The sequence below is a fragment of the Zophobas morio genome, unplaced genomic scaffold (genome assembly GCF_036711695.1).
Source record: "Zophobas morio isolate AGI-343-1 ecotype UQ-CSIRO unplaced genomic scaffold, CSIRO_AGI_Zmor_V1 ptg000016l, whole genome shotgun sequence".
In the NCBI taxonomy this organism is placed as follows: domain Eukaryota; kingdom Metazoa; phylum Arthropoda; class Insecta; order Coleoptera; family Tenebrionidae; genus Zophobas; species Zophobas morio.
Window position 1 is genome coordinate 7,894,418 of NW_026972121.1, and position 21,307 is coordinate 7,915,724.

The following is a 21,307-nucleotide window of genomic DNA, read 5'->3' on the forward strand; positions in this document are numbered from 1 at the left end:
GAAAGATTTATATTTGTTATATTCAATAACATTTTTAAGTTTTTGATTGTTTCCTGTTCTTTTCTTTATAGAAACCATCTCATCTGTAAATTTCGTACTGAGTTTTAGAATGTCTCTTCGATTTTTCCATTTTTGAGCAATAATTCCTAAGTTACTTTCTACTGCCGTACTCTAACCAGTTTTAAATTTTTGGTGATAACATTTTTTTAATTAAATTTTCTGTTCGCTCGTAAGGTCCCTATCAGGGAATTTGTCGTCGCAACAGCGTAGTGGGCAAAGTTACGAATTACGGATCACATTTGCTGGCGCGGAAAATTTTTGGACTATACATTTGCAATTTGTACCACGTTCGACGCATCTTTATTTATATTTCTTCTTTTTTAATCGGCGTCGAAAGTTCTGTTCTGTTTTTCGGCCATTTTGAGAATATACATGCGCACTGAAAACAGATTTTCAGCGTCGATTCCTTTACTTAATAAAACTAAGTAAAAACTACTGTATTAGTGGAGCTTAGAAATTTATTATACCACAAGAAACAATAACAATATGATCCAAAAGTGACACCAAGTTATGGTCTGTGGTACCGTGTGGACCCAACATACGAATTCTTTGATCCTACGAATTAGTCTTTCAATGTGGATCCTCAAGCTGCGACAAGTTTTGACTGATGTACGTCTTTCGTTATTTTTGTGTTGCTACTTGTTCGAAGGCTCTATCAGTCATTGTGGTTGTATTTTCAGGTACAACTGTCAAATACCCTCATTGCGTAATTATTTCCATTTGGAGTACTTGATACTAAATACTTGAATTGGTTGCAAATTTTATAATTACTCCAGGTCAAAGCTTGCTGGTAAGCTGCACTAGGCCTTTCAATTTGTATTTCGAAGCAATTAATGATTGCTTCAACATCTTTGAAATTGCCTGGGCAGAACTCTCAATTTAGCTGCTCTTTGGCCAAAAAATTAACTCGTTGAGTTTTGCAGCCATTTTTGGCAATGTCTTGAAAAATATATTGCTGACACCACTAGTGCGTAATGCAAAATCTGTTCCTAATCGTATAAATTGGTCATCTGTTCTTATTTTCTTAACAACAATGTAAATATTTTCAACAGGAATTCTTTCTGACGCAATTTAATGAAAAAAAATCTGACTTGGGCAAGCCCAGATAGAATGAACTATTATTTTCTATTTTAAATCTTTCTACTTTCTACATGGCAGCTTTTTACTTAAAATAATCGATTTTATTGAGTATTTTCTGGCCAAACTATGACCTTGTATTTTTGTTGCTGTGGAAGTTTGGTCCAAGAAATCTGAAATTATCTGCATGATAGGGCATAAAAATGCTACTGTCCATCTCGTTTTGATTCACTGATTACTGTAAACGTATAAAACCCTTCAATTTTAGTCACAAGAGCTCAGTTTAAATCAGGGGAGTCATTTAATTGTAAAATCTGTATTATGTTCAAACGTAATACTTGTGTACCTCATACAGATACGAGAAAGTATTAATAATGTTATGGTTGAGCTATTCCTTATAGGGGACAGTAGTAGTTTTAGCTGCTGAAATATAGCTCAGCTTGTTGGTGGCTAACACATCTAGAAAGATTTTTTTGTATTAGCAAAAATATATTTTCAAACTTTGCAAAATTTCATAAGAGTTTTGTACCATAAAGACTTGGTCTTCTGTTAAAACTTTTGTCATATATTTTTCTCTCGAAAGTTCCGTCATCGTCAGCTCCAGCGGTTTTAAAATCGAAATACAGAAACATGTAATATATCGAGTACTGAAGGTGAAGCAAAACTCGTCAGAGTTAAACAGAAGGGATCTTTAATTTCTAACATAATTAAAACGGAATTCTTTCTTGTATCCACCACTTTATTATAGATTTAACGATGGATTTTAAAAACTTCATTTAATAACAAGTACAAGGATAAGTGTCGACTGAAGGTCGGAGCAGAACTAACTCCCGGTCGAGTCGAAATACATGTATTCAAACTAGTATGTGTAACAATCTGTTTCTTAAGATATTGAATAACAATTGGGGCGCTGCCAAGAAATTTTCTGTGAGTAAATTAACTTGACACTCCGGCCCTAAAAATTCGACACGATACAATATTGATTCGCAGTTTTTATTATATTCCAAATAAACTATTTTATTATATGGAATTCTTTTGAAATTCGATTTTTGCGTTGCCGCAGCAAAGCCGTAAAAATCAGTTCTTTGCATTTGCATAATTTTCAGTTTTAAATTTCGTGTAGGTATTTTGTTCAATTGCTGGATTAGTGAAATAGGACTAAAAATATCCACGTGCCTAAGAAATTTCTGGATTTTACTGTGTCCACTTCTTGAGTGGTGCCGTGTTCAGGTTCAGAAAATTTTTGTACTAGTATCTGGACTTTATGACTACTACCCTTAAAAAATGCATAATAGCATAGGACATCATTTTATTTTTATTTTGTGGAACGCATGAGTCAGCCACGTAATGATTTTTTCAATAGCAGGATTGGCGTTAACGACAGCTTTTAATATTTTGCAAATAGCACTTGCCATGTGATTTCCTGCCCTTCGACTTAAAGCTTCATGCCATATAGCACAGTAAGCTACTTTGTCAATACTGCAGTGAGCCGTCATATTACTTATATACTTGTATTTTTTCTTTTATAATAAAATGTTTTGAATGCAGTTTTTGGGTAAGCAAAACACATTTTGCAAATCAAAGCATATTACCGCGGTTTTGTTTTCTCTGTAATTGATTTGTCTGTCAAAATCTCCCCGCCTTGGCCTCAGTTTTTCTGTTAAAATGCGCTTCATGTTTTTCGTGAATATCAGTTTGAAGAATTAAATTATTACGGCGATAATTTTCGAACACATCACGCTTGTCTTTCCGAGGTTTAAAAAAGTATAAATTATAATGTGTATTAAATATTTTTCTATAAATGTGCTCCTTTACAGGTTGTTTATTGCCGTCATTTAGATTTTCTTTATATAGCTTGTACATAGTAATCATATTTAATTCAGAACTTAAGAATTTTTTAAAACAATTTGTTCGACAATAATGGGAATCAATAGTTTGGAAATAATTCTATATGCCGCTTTACAGTGTTAATAGATTCTTCGACAACAACATTTTTTAAATGTTTTCCTTTTATAGGACTTTTTGCCACCCCAGTACTGCTATCATATTTGTTTTTGAAAAAGTAATAAATTCTTTGTTTTTTTATATCAAGAATTATTTCGACGACTGATGTGATCCATTCCTCTCAGAATGTGCCGCTTTAACAAATTTTGCATAAAAATGATTTTTTTTTCTCATTCAAAATCTCTCAAATATATTTTGTCTCTCACTGACTGGAATATTATTTTCACATTCCAGGAAACACTTGCCACTTTTACAAGTCCCTTTTGACATTTTTGCGGGAAAACTTTTATTATTGTAACCTGTGTAAGATTTTACTGCTTCACGGTTGTTTTTGATTAGGTTCCTTTTCCATGATTCTGGATGCTTTGTTCTTTTTTTGCTAATTGTTTTCTTCATAAGAGAAAAGTTATCATTTTCGTCTTCGTTGGGTTGGTTGTGAAGCGTTAGTTTGTTGCGGGAGAAAGCAAATTGTTTGGAATTGGCATGCGGGTAGGATATTAGGATAGATTGGGATTATTTAGGGTTGGGGGAGATTCTCCAGTTGTTGGCCCATCCTTCGAATCGGTAGAGGACTCCTTGGATGATGGAGGCGGCTCGGTCGGGGGAACGGTGTGAGGTCCAGAAGGCAGTGTCGTCCGCGAACATCCTGGTTTTGGTCCTCGTGGTGTCTAAAAAGGTAAAGTCACTGCAGTAAATCAAATACATTATGGGTGAAAACACGGAGCCTTGGGGGACTCCGGCTTCTATGTTGACTGTTGGCAATTTTGACTTTGCAGGTTCTGCTGGATAGGAATGAGTCCATGAGTTGGATGAAAGCAGGGTTTAGTTCTAGGGTGATCAGTTTGTGTATAAGTCCGACGTGCCAAACCTTATCGAATGTCCGTTCGATGTCCAAAAAGACTGCAGACTAAGGTTCGTGTGTCTTGTAGTGTCTGTCTGGAGTTCCAGGAGAGGGTTGATGGTGGAGCGTTGGGGTCTGAAGCCAAATTGTTGGTTGGGGAGAAGGTTATGGGTTTCCAGAAATGGAGCCAGACGGGAGGTTAGGATTTTTTCCAGAAGTTTGCCCATGATGTTTAGTAGGGAGATTGGGCGATAAGATGTGGGGTCATGTTGGTCTTTCGCAGGTTTCGGGATCATGATGGTGGAAACTGATTTCCATGCTTTTGGAAAGTATGAGGAAGATAAGCAGTTGTTGAGTATTGTTGTGAGGGCCTGAAGTGCGGGTTCGGGGAGGTTTTTTAGCAGGATTGCTTTTATTTCGTCGGGGCCTCGGGCTTTTGAATTTTTCAGACGTTTGATGAAGGATAGGACTTCGTCCGTAGATGTTGCGTTGGTTAGATCGTTGTCTGGGTGGGGCGGAAAGATGGTTTCGCGGAAGTCTTGCACTTCTTGTGAAATTTTTTCGAAAAAGTTTTGGTTGAAGTTTGAATTCGTTGATGTGGGGGGGCTATTCGTCGAACGTGAAGTGAAGACGTTCACCGGAGGGATTTATGCGGGTGTGTAGCCTGAAGATGGCTACGGAGGGTTTTTCGATGGTGGTTTTTACTACTTGACGGTTGTGGGGGAGGAGATCCATTAGGGTTTTGGTCAGGAAAGCTATGAGCTGCCTGGGGTGGACGATGCTGGAGTCGATGGGGGTTGGTTCGTCGGTGGGGTCAGTTGGGTCAGAAGGGGCATTTTGGATCGGCTTGAGGGCATTTGTTGGGGGCGTGTTGGTTGGGGCAAGTGGGGCAAATGGGGCGGTTAGGGCAGTTTGACGATTCGTGGCCTCGTTGAAAGCATCTGATGCATTGGATCGGAGTTGGGGGCGATGCATGCGAGGTTTCGCAGGTGTGGCGGCGGCCGAAGAGGGTTATCCCGCGGGTTAGGAGCACGTCTATAGTAGACATGTTCGGGGAGGTGACTCGGATTAAGGAGGTGAACTTGTCCGTTTTTTTGGATTTAATTCTCCAGATTTGGTGGAAGTTTAGATTGAGGTTTTCGAGTTCCTCACGGATGTCATTTTCAGAGATGTCGGAGTCGACGGATTTAATGACGACTGAGAATAAAGTGGGTTTTTTGGTTGGATTCATGTGGGGCATTTTGGGGGGGTTTATGGGGCCGATTTCTATGTCGGAAGAGTTGGTCAGGGTTTTTAATTTCTTGGAGAAGTTATCTGGGAGGGGTTCAGAGACAATGAGGGGGGCTGTCCGATTGAAATTGACTTTCAGGACTTCGATATTTTTTACTTGAAGGTGGGTGACAAGGGTGGTGTAAAACGTTTTTTGGTTGGCTATCGGTTGGCTATCGGTTGGGGTATGTTTTTGATGTGAAATTTAAAGGTTCGGTGTTGTGAGGAGGCGGAGGATGACGAGGGTTTTGTGTGTGTCACAGTAGTGTTTGTTCTACTGGAAGTGGAGGAGTTAGATGAAGCGGGTGAAACATGCGTAATAACTGTTTTGGACTCACCAATTGGTTTGAGTTTGGACTGCTGGTCGGTGGGGCCTGTCTTCGGTGGTGGTTTGGCTTCGGTGCGGCGTCCTGATGAATTCTTCGAAGAGCTGGGGATGCTCTGCGAGCGCGTTTGGCGGGGTGCGACACTCATGTTGTCGCGTCGATGCGGCGATCGGGAATCAATGATTCGGAGTAGGTACGGTGCTCTTATATAGGGGTAGGTACGGTGCGTACCGGTTCTGCGACGGTCAGGGTGAGAGCGTGGGCGTAGCGAGGGAGTAGGATCGCGATCCGGGCGCTACTCTGGTGGTCGCTCGGCGAGACATACACAAGGGCTGTTACAAAAGTTAATTCTTTTGCCCCCCACAAATTTATTGACTATTACTGCCATAAAAGGGGAATATGAATCACTATTCAAAAAGTTGGATTTTCAATTTGTCCAAATTTTGGACAAAAATATGAGGCTCAGCTGGAGTGATCACCAAAAAATGTGAGCAGGACCGTTTAAAATATCTGCTTTTAAATAAATATTTTCATGTTTGCGATGCTTTATTCTCCCACAAGAGCAGTTATGAGTTATCAGTTCGGGGAGTTTTTGCTACTTCACAAATCTTGCTACAGCAGTTTCCAAGTATATGATTTCGGCATTCAATTTTTTCTATGAAATAATTGAGCTCGTATGGTCTGGCAGTCCCAACTTTTTGGTAGACGCTGCTATCACCGTCCCCAAGATTTTTTTGAAGCTTAAATTGTGCATACTTATACATTGTTTGAACCCTTCTACTACATATCATTTGTGCTTCCTTTGATGTTGCAGTGGTATCCCAATTTTGGAAACAATTATGGGGAGGAGCCGCTTTTTACAGATTTTTATAATATGAGCACTTATAATTGCTTTTATAATATGATCGCTTAGATCAAGCACCATCAATGATCACTGTAATGGACGGTAGTCGATCGCTTTCAATTTCCCCAGCCTTGTCTTGCTAAGACAAGTTCTTCTTTACCTTCAATGCCCTCTCTGCGCAAAGTTCAGTGAGTTTGAATAACCAGCACCTGTGGCAATTGTACCAGAAACAGCAGCATCATTTATGACGCTATATTATTGCAACTTCCTGTGCTAAATTTTTCTGTCAAACGACACATTTTACATTTGTAAATAGAAATACTTTAAAAACGAAAACATGCGTCAACATCAGCAAAAGCGCATAAACAATTTAATTTTTTAAACTGTTCAACAAATGGCCAATGCTAACAATTCGACGACCAGTTTGACCACAAATTTTTCATTGTCATCCTTTATCACCAACAGCAAGATCAACATTACCATTGTGAAAGTTACAATCGGCAGTGGCTGACTCAGCAATATTATCCGCATTTAAATTGTGATGATTATCATCAGACTGAGATTAAATTTTTTGCTTTTTCCAAAATTTTCGCATCAATGTTTGCGACTTTTACGCTTTTGCGTAAGTGATGGTTTAGAACTACTCGTTCTTGAAATATTAAATAAGGAAGTACAGAATCTACTTACTCAGACTTCACAAACAAAATTCAAAAAGAAAATTTTTGATCAAATCGAGATCTAAACACGCATCAGAACAAAAAAGCACTGCACAAAATAAATTGTGTAATAACTTTTGATCACGGCAGAAAATACTCTCTCATAATGGACTTTCACACTTTCACTTCTTTTTACTGCCTCATATCCAACATATTTGGTACGATAGAGTTTTATTAAGTGAAGACAGTGTTGAAAGCTGTGTTTTGCAATTTCCATACATAATTGAGATACTAATTGTGAAAAATACGTTAATGCTAAAATTTCATTAAAAAAAAGGTGATGATTAAATTGTATTTAACAAAACTGACCTTGCGCTATGAAGAGAAAGTTGTTGACACGTTACATTTAAAATTTTAGGACCATGTGTCCATTAATAATGGAAATATTACATTCTGAATAAGTATTGAAAATCACATGTAAAAATTAATTCGATATTGAATCCAATTAAACGGTGAGTTGGTTTTACAAACAGTTTGAAAAACATTCTCCAAGTGAAGAATACTAAAAATAAAATATATCAAGGTAAAAACACCCAGTAATTAAAAAAAAAGGTACAGGGATTGAAGTGAATCCGGCTATTCAGTGACCCCGTTTCACGAGCAGTTTGAAAAACATTCTTGTTTTCAGAAAGTACTTTTGTTATATAGAAATTTAAAGTGGATATTTTTTTGTTCTCTAAGTTTTAAAAACTGTTTGCAATAGAGGAGTTTCTTTTTTATTTCACGTTAATTTTTGCCTTTTAGATGGATTAGAAAGTATTGCCTCAAGTTGTTTCGTTGACGGAATTATTGGTTTTCCAGGAGAAGTTCTTGGCTTCTTATGTCGTGCTTCTACTTTGGAATTTTCTGGTGTCAACATTGTAATAGACTCACTTTCTTTTAAAAAAATTGCTGTATGGAAATCGTCTTCATGAAGGGTTCTAGACGGTTTTTCGAGCATTCTGTGTTTAATTCCTTGAATTTTGCATGCAGATATATTTTTCATTTTGGGACAAATTCCAATACGGGGCAAAAAGTTGCTCTCTTTCGCCCTTTGAAATTTGTTTTTCACATTCCAAATTACATTTTTTTAAACATTTTTTTTTGCTTGTAATTTTTCTTGTCAGTACATTTTTACCTTTGGAATTCGCATTAGCCGCTCCTGACTGACACTTTCGCTGTCTAATGTTAATTTTCTATTAGATGTTTACAACCTGTTTAAACATGAGAAAAAATGATTTAGTTTGACCGGTATGACATGGATCTGACAGTTGGTATAGCATACCCTATCAGATATATCATGTCAGTGCCAATTTTATTATTTAAAATAAAGACGCATTGAATTTAAACTTTATATTTACGTAAAGAAATAAAAAAAGAGTGCGTCGACCCAGGGACGCACGGATGAAGTTTTAACTCTACGTTATTGTTCTTAACTCGAAAATTTTGTAACCCGTTCGCGAAAGCGTTTATAGTTATCTTTTCGTTGGTTTCCCTTAAAATTTCTAATGATTATCGTTAGGTCTACCAATTGTTCCTAGATTGTTTTCTCTAATTCCTCCACATATTTGGAGTAGTGTTTCACTTTACTTAACTGAACATATGACGTTGGAGACTTTTTTGTGGTCATTTACACTGCTATACTACGAGGAAAAAAATATATACAGGCCTTTTCTTTATTCATACCCGCACTTCACAATCACCTGCACACACTCGTAGAGTCCATTGGGATGGGATTTCGCCGCAGACATCTCTTTCCGTGGTCTCGGTGTTGTCCTTCTTTTATACGACTTCCCGACTTTAGGCTCTCACAACTTCCTGGACTATCTTCTTTTCTAGCCATTTTTTACAAATTTTTCCTAAGAAGATGGCTACTACTCCTATTAGGATCACTATTATAACAGCAGTAGTGACCTCGTGCATCGAAAGTTTACTATTTCCCACTTCGGAGTTCCGGATGTCACCCGCATTGGTATTGATTGCAATATTCTCCTTGGACTGTTGTGAAGCCCCCATTCTGTATTCGAAATACTACTCCCGTATTAACTCTTTTTTTTTCTACGTTCCTGGCAGGATCGTCATGTGATATCCTCTCTTGAAGCCCCGACGGTGGTTGGTTAACAATACTACGACATAGTTACTATTAATTTATTCACCCTTATCACCACTACCACCCACTTCTTGCTACTGCAAACTCCCGACTTAGTACTAACTGATTTTACATATCACTTACACTTTTATACATTATTGACGACCTAGTTCCCTGTAATGGACAAGCATTTGCTGAGTAAAGAATTCAAGCTTACTCAGTTCATTACGATCAATTCCAGTTTTATTATTTAAAATAAAGGTGTATTGAATTTAAACATTATATATATTTACATAAAGAAATAAAAAAAGAGTGCGTCGACCCAGAGACGCACGGATGGAGTTTTAACTCTGCGTTGTCAATTTATGTAAATTAAACACGTATACGCGGCGAAGTCACTATTTTTCTCTTAAAAAATAATAAAAGCAAAAATATGTTGCATTTGTATTTTTTGACAAAATGATGATTAATGATGATGATTGGGTTAATTAAAGTAAATATCCATATATTGTCAATTGTTGTTTATTATAAAATATACTTGTTTTATTTATCATATAGAAATATCATAATTAATTATTATTATAACATTGTATAAAAAAAATTAAAGTACAATGTGTAATTTACCAACTAAAGTAACAAGTAAATATTACCAAATGCTAACTTATTCGATTTAAAATACAAATTACTGTTCAATCATAGCGTTATCGCCTTTGGTATCTTTATCGCTATCATTTAATACAGTCATTGACTATATGACTAAAATGAGTGATATAAATATTAGTTCTTAAATGAATAATAAAGCGTGTGAAAACGGCATCATTGATTTCCAACTCCATGACTAATCGCCACGCCTCCTTTAAACCTGTGACTACCCAGTCAGGCCAACAGCGAAGCATCAAGACGACTATATAACATGTGCAACAAAAAAAAAAAAAATGATAATACAAAATCTTAACTAAAATAAATCGGATCCTATACCATATCGCAACACTACATACTAAAATTAACCCAATGTTTCATGTTACCAATACCTGCGGTACTTTTATAACTCAACCGAGATCGTCTACAACCAGGTATGTCGTCGACTACATACCTGTCATTCTCAAGTACCTGGGTGATTTTAAAGGGACCACGCTATTTAGGTAATAACTTCTGATTTTGGCCGGTCGCAGCATTACATGACATTCGAATTAGAACCAAGTCACCAACAGAATATAGCGTACATGGTTTACGTTTTTCATCAAATCTGCGTTTCATTTCTGGTTGACATTTTTCCGCGCATTTTTACAATCGAGCATGCACCCGTCAATGTTTGAGATCTCAAGCACTTGTTACAAATATGCGGTACTTGCGTGATGTCAGTTATTCGCCTGGTGGGCTGCGGACTGTAGACGACGTAGAGGGCTACGAACACGCGGAGGTACTCGGCTCGTTCGTTGCTGACGTCGCAAGCTCCTTGATACGAGCAGCTTCACAAGACCTCTCATCAGACGGGGGTTGAAATACAGCGGTGTAATATCCGTTGACTTCCTTGTGACGTTATCCGATAGATAAGATAAAGAATGAAAAGATAAAACTGAAAAGATGTGAAACTAAAGAAAAAAAGAAACCTGAAATACGTGCAGTCAGGCGGGTGTGACGTGTATCCCACTTACGTTACCCTTCAGCGAGCTATTCGGGCATTAAGGGTTTTTTTTCTCGGTTATCCCAGCACGTGGCGCATGAGGCTGTGAGGTTATGTCATGCGTAACTGGCTAAAAGTCGCATGATTAATTAAAGTATCAACGAAATTATCAACATACCTCTGCAGCAACTGGAATAACATGGATTTTCCGAGTGGATGGGTGTTTTTATATCCAATTACCCATGGATTTCGATACGACCGTACGGGACACCAAAAAAAACCGAACAAACGTGACAGAGAAAGATATGCTAAAGCCGCGTTCACGCTACCTGTAGGGTGGTCGCTAGCACCACGAGCGCCCTCTATTTCCTAGGATTTTTTTCCTAATCCGGACCGTCACAGCCGCCAGAATAGCCAGTGTCTCAAGTTCAAATGAATGTACTTAATTTTTGTTCAGTGGGAAATGTTTGACGACTGTAATACGCAACAATCTTTTCTTTACCATCCACAACCTGGATCAAAATTCCACCGAGTCCTATAATGCTCGACTTGCATTTGTATATAATCTGATCGGCAAAATAGAATTGATGAGAAAGCAATATGTGAATTTTGGATCTTCAATGCGATGCCTACTCAGATGGCTCCAGAACAGTACCACATAAGCCCAAATTCTTCCAGTATATGCCTTATTTATTAACAAAACACAGGAGCGACAATAGCGTATATAAAGTTGGACTTTTTTTGAATGAACAATGATTTTTGAACTTTCTAACTTATCTCCTATCTGGGAGCAACAGTAAATATAGCTGTTGAAGCAAGTTAGGCAGTTTCATGAAAGATACAGACTGTTATTTACTTATTGTTATTGTGAAAGTGGATTACTATATCTTCATCAACGATTACACTAATTTTACGTTTCTACCAGTTTTGGTAGGCACTTTGTGGCGATAACAGCGGCCACCTTGTTTAAATATGTTCCTCTTCTCACTCGTCAGAAGCTTTAAAAAGCATTTAATATTTCACTAGTAGAATTCTCTCCAGTGCCTCAAAATGATTCGAAAAAAGAGAATGTTGGATGTTTCTATTTTCACAAAATGGGCTGTTTAAGTTTTGCTTTAATGAAAAATAATCAAAAAGTGGATAGACAGACGACAGATAACAAGACAGACGGAAGATTTACTTTTTGCATAGCAAATAGAAGAATCCAAAAAAAAGAGAAAAACTAACTACTGTTTTTGGTACGCACGGCCAACAATTGAGAACGCATTTGGAATTTTGGCTTTAAGATGGAGTTTTTCGTAAACCTACTTGTGCAGCAGGAGAAGTTCCCTGGCAATATACTTATGTACGGTGACGCCAAAACCATTATGCATAAAGTATACAACATAACTGTATTAACAGAATATAAAAAAATACATTCCTAAATAAAAACAAATTCTTAATTTGAAAATAACACTGGTGAAAAACAAAATGAATTACTATTTAAAAAAAATAAAAACTGTTAAACTATCTGTCCGGAGAGTGAATGGCTTCCCCTCCAGGTAGGGGCGCTAGCGTCGGGTCGCCCACACTACGGCGAGCCACTCTTGCTCGTTGATGTGGTAGTGCTGCTCGCGGGCCGTAGGCGACGACCCTCTTGTGCCCATCCGGCGCCTCGTGGTATAGGACTGCCCCTATGCCGACGCCGCTGGGGTCCGTTTGCAGCACGATAAGGTAGTTCGGTGACGCCGAACTTATATTTCTCTGCTGCGCATCGCAAGCCATATTCTTGAAGGCACTCGAATACTTGCCGTAGGTACCCCAGGTGCTCGTGGTGGTCCTTGGAGATGATGATGTCGTCGAGGTAGACGTGTGTAAACTTCTCCAGGCATCCTGCGAGCACTCGTGTCATAAGCTTCTGGAAGGTGGCCGGTGCGTTTTTCAGGCCAAATGGCATGACCTTGTATTGGTACGAGTAGCTGGCGCCGTCAGGTGTGGCGAATGTGGTCAAGGGTTGGATTCTTCTCCGAATGGGATTTGCCAGTGTCCAGATTTTAGATTTCAGGTCGATGGCTGAAAACACTTTTGCCGCATTAAAATCGCGCAAGGTGTCCTGGATTTTTGGCGCGGCTTTGTCTTTTGTTACCGGATGCAGGCGTCGATAGTCTGTGCAGAATCGCACCGAGCCGTCTGTTTTCGCGACGAGCACTGCCGGAGAGCAATAGTCACTTACGGATGATTCGATCACTCCCGCGGTTAACATTTCGTGCACGCACTCGTCGAGTTGCTGTCTTTTTTGATCACTCGTGGGATACGGCCGGAGGTGAAACGGTTCGTCCTTCTCCAACCGTATCACGTGTTGCACTGCTCGCACTGCACCTATGCGTCCGCTGTGGTCGGTGATAACACTGAAGTCTTGAATAACGTCCATAAAGTTGGCCTTCAGCTCCTTGGGAAAGCCATGTTGGACATGGGGGAGGGGTATCTCCGGCGGCGGAGGTTGCTGGTCGGACCAGAAGGTGGTGGCTCGTTGTTCGGTGCCATGGTAGATGCAGCGAAGTCCGCAGTCTAGCGTGACACGTACTCGTTGCAGCCATGGGTCGCCGAGGATGATGTCGTCAGCGAGGTCTTCGACATGACATGAGTTCCTTATCGTACTGTAGCTAATATTAATGCGAAGGTGTACTGCCCCCTTGCTGGCCAGTTCATTGTTCGTTGGGAACTGTCGAGATCGTTTGCGGCGGCAATCAATCAATCAATCAAAATACATTTATTCAAGCTAATTATGTGTTACAATTGGATCCTTAAGATATTGACAATACTTGGGGGCGCTGCTGAGGGTTAGAGCCTTTTCAGCGCTGGGCTTAATTATAATATAATGGGATTATTAATTATTTTATTACTAACAATAATAGGTTTGTTTACAATTTTGTACTTAAATAAATATACATTTCATTCTAATTCTTATGGCTAATTGTTGTCTTCGTGTTTTCATCTTCTTCTTGAACTTGGTCCTGGTCCTGGGGTGTTGGTGGCGGCTGAAAGAGAAAAGGGGCTTTCGTTGTCGTCGTCGTCGTCGGTTGTCCTTGTCCAGGTCTCGGTTCAGGTGGGTCGTGGGGCTATAGGTGGAGGGGTGGTGTCGATGGCGGGACGGGGACGGCAGTGTCAGCGTCCTCGCAGCGATATGGGTGTGTGGTCCACAAGGTCCTGGAGAGCCTGCGGGAGGTCGGGGTATAGGGTTTCCAGGAGGGCGGTGGGTGCGTGTTTAAATTTGTTTTTGGGAACTCGCGGCAGGCGGTGTAGCAGTCTGTTATTCGCGGCTGGGTATTTGTATGAGGTGTGTAGGTATTAAAATATGTAATCATTCTAATAAAATAAGAAGTGGGTACACCGATAACAAAAAAAATAACATTACAAGTCACAGTTACAATTAGGTAATTATTTGGTTTTAGCAGCCAGGTTTTCGATAGCTATGGTGTTGTTACTGGTGAGTGTTCGTTTGACGTAGTTTTGTTGTAGTGTTTTTAGTCGATCTGGGATGGGGGTTGCTTTTGTGCGCTGGTAGACGTGTTCGGATGGATATCTGGGGTGGAGTCTGTATGCCCGACGTAAGATTTTGCGTTCGCATGTGGTTAGTCTGTGTATGGCTCTGTTTGGGAGTGTCGCGTAGATTGTTGCCCGCTGGTCGATAATTGGGCGTATGAAGGAGTTGTAGGTATATTTGATGGTTTCGGGGTTACAGCCGCGGATGCGGCCTCGGATTAGATAAAGAAGGTTGGAGCGGTTTCGGATTTTTTTGAGGGAGTTTTCGAGGTCTGGAATTAGGGAACAGTTTTCGGAGAAAGTGATGCCCAAATATCGGACTGTTTTGTGTTGTGGTATTTGTTCGTCATGCAATTTTAGTCGCGAGTGTTTGAATTTATAGCGTTTCGAGGTTGCACCGGGGTAGGTCATGCATATGGATTGGGATTTCAGGGCGTTGGGTTTGACTCGCCAGTTGTTGGCCCACGTTTCATATCGCCGGAGTGCTTCCTGTATGGTGGAGGTGGCTCGTTCGGGGTCTCGGTGGGACGTCCAGAACGCGGTGTCGTCGGCGAACATCATCGTCTTCGTTCTGGGCGTATCTGTAATGGGAAAGTCACGGCAGTAAATGGAGTACAGTATAGGTGAGAGCGCGGAGCCTTGGGGGACCCCGGCTCGAATGTTGACAGGTTGTGAATGGAAGTTTTGTACTTTGACTCTGCAGGATCGGTTGTGCAGGAATGAGTCTAGAAGGATGATGAATTTTGGATTGATTTGGAGTTTGATGAGTTTATAGATTAAACCACCATGCCATACCTTGTCGAATGCACGTTCTATGTCCAGAAAGACGGCGATTGTGCATTCTTTGAGGTTGGCGAATCGGGTACAATCGGTATGGAGCTCTAGAATGGGGTTCAATGTGGAGCGTTGCGAGCGAAATCCGAATTGTTGCTGGGGGATAATGTTGTTTGTTTCTGGGAAGTCTGTTAGACGGTTGGTGAGGCTTTTTTCAAAGATTTTGCCCGAGATATTTAGTAAGGAAATTGGGCGATAAGAGAGTGGGCTGTGGGGGTCTTTTCCGGGTTTGGGGATCATAATTGTGGAGGCTTGTTTCCATGAAGTCGGGAAGTATGAGACGTTTAGACAAGAATTGTAGATATTGGTCAGAGCTTGAAGGACTGTTGGCGGAAGGTTTTTTAGGAGTATCGCCTTGATTTGATATGGTCCTGGGGCTTTGGAATTTTTGAGGTGTTTGATGCGGGATTTGACTTCTTGGAGGGAGATGTTGTCGGTTAAGTCTTCGTCATTGTCGGGTACGTGCATGTTGAGGAGGGCTAAGGGATGGAAAGGTTGGTCGCGGAAGTCTTGCACTTCTTCGGACACTAGGTTGAAAAAATCGTGGTTGTAGTTGGGGTCTCTTGAGATTTCATGTATTTCTTGGAGAGTTTGAGCGAATGCGTTGCTCTTGTCTTCAGGGGTGGATAGGAAGGTGTTGTTTTGTATTAGGTGGGTGGTGGTTTGTGTTTTTTGTCCGGTGAGTAGTTTAAATTTGTCCCAATATTGTTTTCCGTTTCGGTAATCTAGTTTTGCGCAGGTGTTCGACCACTGTTCTTCCCGGAATTGGTTTATATCGCGTCTGATTTGGGCATTTAGGCGGTTAAAATGTGTTTTAAGTTATGAGTTTCGTGTTTGTGTAATTTCACGGTAAATCTGTCGTTTTTGTCATCAGTCGGCGTGTTTGATGTCGTCTATGATTGTGTAGGTTGCAGGTGGCTGTGGGGCGGGAAGTAGGAGTTGGGCTGTTAATGGTAGGTGTGGGGAGGTGACCGTTGTTCCAATCTGGCATTGTAGGTTAAATTTGGGGGTGATGAAGGTGGGGTGCCTGTTTTCAAGGCGATAGATGGGGAAGTTTGTTAGACAGTTAACTAGCTTTCGGCCGTTTGAATTCGTGGTGGTGTCGCCGAAGTCGATATGCCTGGAATTGAAGTCGCCCATAGTATGGCATTAGGGAGTTGTGAAGCATATTCGATGAGGAAAGATGAGAGGGCTTCTTGGGGCGGAATGTAATAGCATATTATTGTGAGAGAGATATTGGCGATTAGAATATTTACGGCAGTAGCTTCGAGGTTTGCAAGATTTGGTGGGAGATCATGCCGGGTGGATGGAATTTTGTTTGAGATTATTAGAGCTGTGCCTCGTGCGTTATTCATGGTTGAGGGTCTGTGATAAGTGGTGAAGCATGGAATTTTGATTTCGCGTTTAGTTTTGGTTTCGGTTAGGCCGAGGACTTGGATGTTGTCGGTTTCTATGAAGTTTTTGAGGGCATGCATTTTATGTCTTGCATTATCGATATTGGCAGTGGCTATATTTATGAAATGTAGATTGGTAGCGGCGTGGGGGGGGGTTGAGGTGCTGAGGAATTGGGGGTGTGGGTGCCGCACGTTGGGCGGAAGGCCCAGCGTGCGGCGGGGTGGGGAACACATGCATGTTGGATGTGCTACCCATTAAGCGTCAAAGGTGAAATGGATGAGCCTGCCCGAATGATTTATTCCGGTTTTCAGGTTGAAGACCGCTAGGGAAGCCTCCTGAATGGCTTGTTGGGTTTTGGGAATGTTCAGAGGGAGGATGTCGAAGAGAGTTTTTGTGACGAAAGCGATGAGGGCTTTCGCATGGATTTGTGACAGGTTGACTTCCTCTGGGGCTTCGTCGGTTAGGTCGACGGGGTCAGCGAATTCTGTTGCTGGGTCGATGATGATAGTGGGAAGGGTTTGGGTCTCGTCTGTGACCGTTAATTTGAGGAATTCGGGGCATTTCCTGGACCATGCAGGATGGGGACCTTTGCAGAAAGGGCATTCTGGAACTTCCTTGGGGCACTTGTTGGGGGCGTGGGTCTCGGTGCAGCGGGGGCAAATGGGTTTCTGGGAGCACTCGAAGGCTTGGTGTCCCAGCGTGAAACATTTGGAACATTGAACGGGAGTTGGTGGAGGTGCGTTGGAAGGTTCGCACCTGTGGAGACGGCCGAAGAGGACTATGCCGTCGGTGAGGAGGCTGTCGATGGTGGACACATCGGCGGAGATGACCCGGATGAGGGGAGTGGGTTTGTTCGTCTTTTTGGAGACGATTCTCCACATTTTATGGATTTTGAGGTGGGGGGCAATTTCTAGGATGTCACGTTCCTCGATGTCTAGGTCGACGTCTCTGATGACGATTGAAAAGAAAGGTGCCTTTTTGGCTGGGGTTAGTGATTTTTTTGGACGATTAATTAATCGTCACGATCAACACAATTGTGTTGATCGTGACTTTGCTGTCCAAGCAAGCCACTCGGAGACGGGCTTCGAAATTGGCCGGTAATTCAGACCGGGTTATCAGAAGGGCAGATCTGTTGAAGTTGACCTTCAGGGTATCGACATCTTTCAGGGCGAGGTGGGTTATGAGGACAGCGTAGAGCTGCTTCTGTGTGGCGAATTTTTGTGGGATATTTTGAATGGTGTACTTGTAGAGTACTTCTGGGGGTTGAGAAGCTGTGGAGGAATTTAAAGATTGGATTGTTGTCTCGGAGGCGACCGAGGTCGATCGGCCCGAGCTGGAGGGGACTGGGGACAAGGGTTGAGATTTTTGGGGTTTGGTTTGTTGATGGGCGCCATGCAAAACATGTGAGAATTTGGGGTTAGACTCACCCATGGTGTTCGTCGGTGACGACGTTGTCTGGGACGTTGATGGTGGAGCTGCTGCTGCTGGAGCTGGAGCTGGTCGCGTGGATGGAGCTCGGCCTGACGTGGCGAGAGGCTTCGTCGGCGGGGCCCCGGTCGCTAAGACGGCGTGTTCCGGAAGACATCCTTCCAGGACGATGCGTAGATCGAAACTGTGTTTGCGGCGGCGAGGTCGCCGTCCTATAAGCACGAGCGAGCGGACCGCAGACTGAACGTTGCGCGCGAGTGTTACCGGACCGGCTGGGGACGGCGTCGGCGGCGGCGGGGGCGGCGTCGATGCGTCCACCAGGTGGTGGCGGTGTGGTAGGTGAAACGTCAAGATGACGTCCACCTCGGGTTGCGAAAAAGAATTTGTGAAATAAAAGTCACAGACCAACTTGTCTTTCCTTTTATTCAATAAGTCAGAGATAGTACAAGACACCGAGCTAACTCGGTGCAAGCCAAGACTCAACTGCCGCTCCGTGTCGAGCGAGCTCGTATTTATCCCCCGGCCGCATCCGGTCGGGACCGCGGAGCGCTGTCATTGGCTGGCGCGCATCTTATCCTATTATGTATTTTATTTCCTAATTAACACATATTATTCTAATTCCTAAGGTTCGGCCGTAGTCGACTTACAACTAAGCATCGTTTATTCTTAATTCTAACTTATTATATTGAGTTCTGCGGCTTAATCTCGACCGCCGCTTGTCGCGGTGGGAGGAGCCTGACTCTGTCCGTCCGAAGTTATAAGTATGAGTATGAGCGTATTGTTGTTTAATGGCGCGTGCTGTCTCTTCTTGGCCGGGGTGGCCGGCGTCTGTGGAGTCGTGGAATTCGTACAGAATTCTGGGACGAATCGCTGGAGGCACCCATAGTTGTGGGGGGTCTCCGCGTCGCCAGAGATATCCGTCTCGCTTCTCGTAGTTTTGCCTGAAGGCCACGTCGCCGGTTACTTGCGGGCCTTCTTCGGCAATGGTTTCCAGTCTTTCCATCATCGTCGCGAACTCTGGGTCTCTGTGTTGGGCTGCCTTGACCTCGTCCGCGAGGGTGATCACTTCGATGGCCTCCAGGATGGTGGGTTGGCTGGCCGGTTCTGGGACGCGTTTCTGATGATCGTGGGTGGTAGCGAATGTCGGCCACAACATGCGATCGACGCTTTCTGCGTCTTCGTCGAGTTCTTCGCCGGTCGGGTGTCGTGAGAGCACTCCTGCTCGTTCTCATGATATTTCTATTGAGTCTTGTTTAATTTCGCGCTGCTATAGGAAATGACCTGTTTCTGGTCCCCGTCTTCCTGGTAAAGCACGCCCGCGATACCTATCCCACTGGCGTCGGTTTGTAAGATGAACCGTTTGCTTAGGTCGGGTCGGTGTAATTTCAGAGGCCGGCTCATTTCGGTTTTCAGCGCTTCGAACGCTTGTTGAGCCTCCTCTGTCCACCTGAACCGGGTTTTTCCGTTCAGCAGGTCGGTCATGGGCGCTGCGATTTCCGCGAAACGGGGTACGTACTCACGCACCCAGTTCGCTAGCCCCAAAAAACTCTGTAATTGTTTGCGCGTTGCCGGTGGCGACGCCGTCTTGACCTGGTCCAAGTGATGTTCTTGGGGTCGGTTGCCGTCGCGGCCGATGACGTGTCCCAGATACGGTAGTTCGGTGACACCGAATCGACATTTTTCGACCGCGCATCGCAGGCCGTACTCGTGCAGCCGTTCGAAGATGAGTCGTAAGTGCCCCAGGTGTTCGGTGTAGTCTTTTGAGAACACGATTATGTCGTCCAGGTACACGTGGGTGAACCGACCGAGATGCCCCGCGAGTACCCGCGCCATGAGTTTTTGGAACGTGGCTGGAGCGTTCTTCAGCCCGAACGGCATGACGCGGTACTGGTACGTGGTCCCATCTGGTGTCGCGAAGGTCGTTACGCGTTTCGATGCCTCGTCCATCGGGATTTGCCAATATCCGGATTTCAAGTCGATGGACGAGAACACTGTCGCGGCACCGAATTCGCGGAGAGAGTCCACGATCTTAGGCAGCGGTGCGGCTTCGCTTTTGGTGAGGGCGTTCAGTTTGCGATAGTCCGAGCAGAACCGCACTGCTCCGCCCTTCTTTGTTACTAACACGGCCGGGGAACAATAGTCACTTCAATGACCCCGGCGGCTAACATATCTCGCACATTGTCACTCATGATCTGTCTCTTGCTCACGCTCATCGGATATGGGCGAAGCCGAAACGGTTCGTCTCGTTCAAGTCTTATCTGGTGTTTTATAGCCCGCACGGCACCGACACAGTCGCTGGGGTCCATGACGGCACTAAAAACGCGTAATGTGTCCATAAAGTCACTTAGGAGATGGTCCGGGAAGTTGTGATGGACCTGGGGGATGGATGCCCTGGCTGGGGTTGGTCGCTGGTCGCACCAGTAGGTGGTCGCCCGCTGGGTGGTCCCGTGGTGGACACAGCGGAGCCCGTAGTCAATGGTGGCGCGGGCCTGCTGTAACCAGGGGTCGCCGAGGATGATGTCATCGACTAGGTTGTCGATCACCAGAAAGTCCTCGTCGTACTCCTGGTTGTCCACGGTGATGTGGAGGCGGGCGACGCCCGCGGACCCGTCGGAAGTCAGCCACGTCTTCGTATTTGCCCACGGCTAGCATGGGACGTACATGTGCTGGCATTTGTTTGATGAGTTCCCGCACGAGGCGAGACTCGGGGCTCGTTGGGAACAGTCTCTTATAGAGCCGCTTCTGTTTTTCGATAAACAGATCTAGGGGGTCCCGTCTATTGTACGTGGCCCCCGTGAACTTTGCTAGGAGGTCGGCAAAGTTGTGATATGTTCCGAAATCTGCTCGGAGGCGGCGCCATAGATCTTCAATGCATGCATCGGATGCTTGATAGTATTTATTGCGGCGTGCGGCGGCACCTCGCAGCTGCTTGTGGGCCACCAGGACCTGGTGTCGGCTCGTTATTTGGCCGACCTCGGCGAGGTAGTTCTCGACCTCGCTAATGAAGACCTCCGGGTCTTCCTCTGGCTCGCCAGCAAACGTCCTCAGGTATTCCTCGGTTTTGAAGGTGGGAACTGGGACGGCGCCGGAGGCGGTGCTGGGGTTGGTAACGCTGGGGGCGGTGGAGCGTAAAGCCTTGCTCACAAGGTCGAGGAGAGCTTTCATCAGCTCTTCTCCGCTTGGCGAGGCTCGCGGTGGCAGCGTTCGAGTCGGTCGGCGTCGCCTCCGGTTCCGATTCTTCGGTTGATCCTTGGTCCGGTCGAGCGCTTGTTGAGGGTGCCGATGTGATCTGTCAGCGT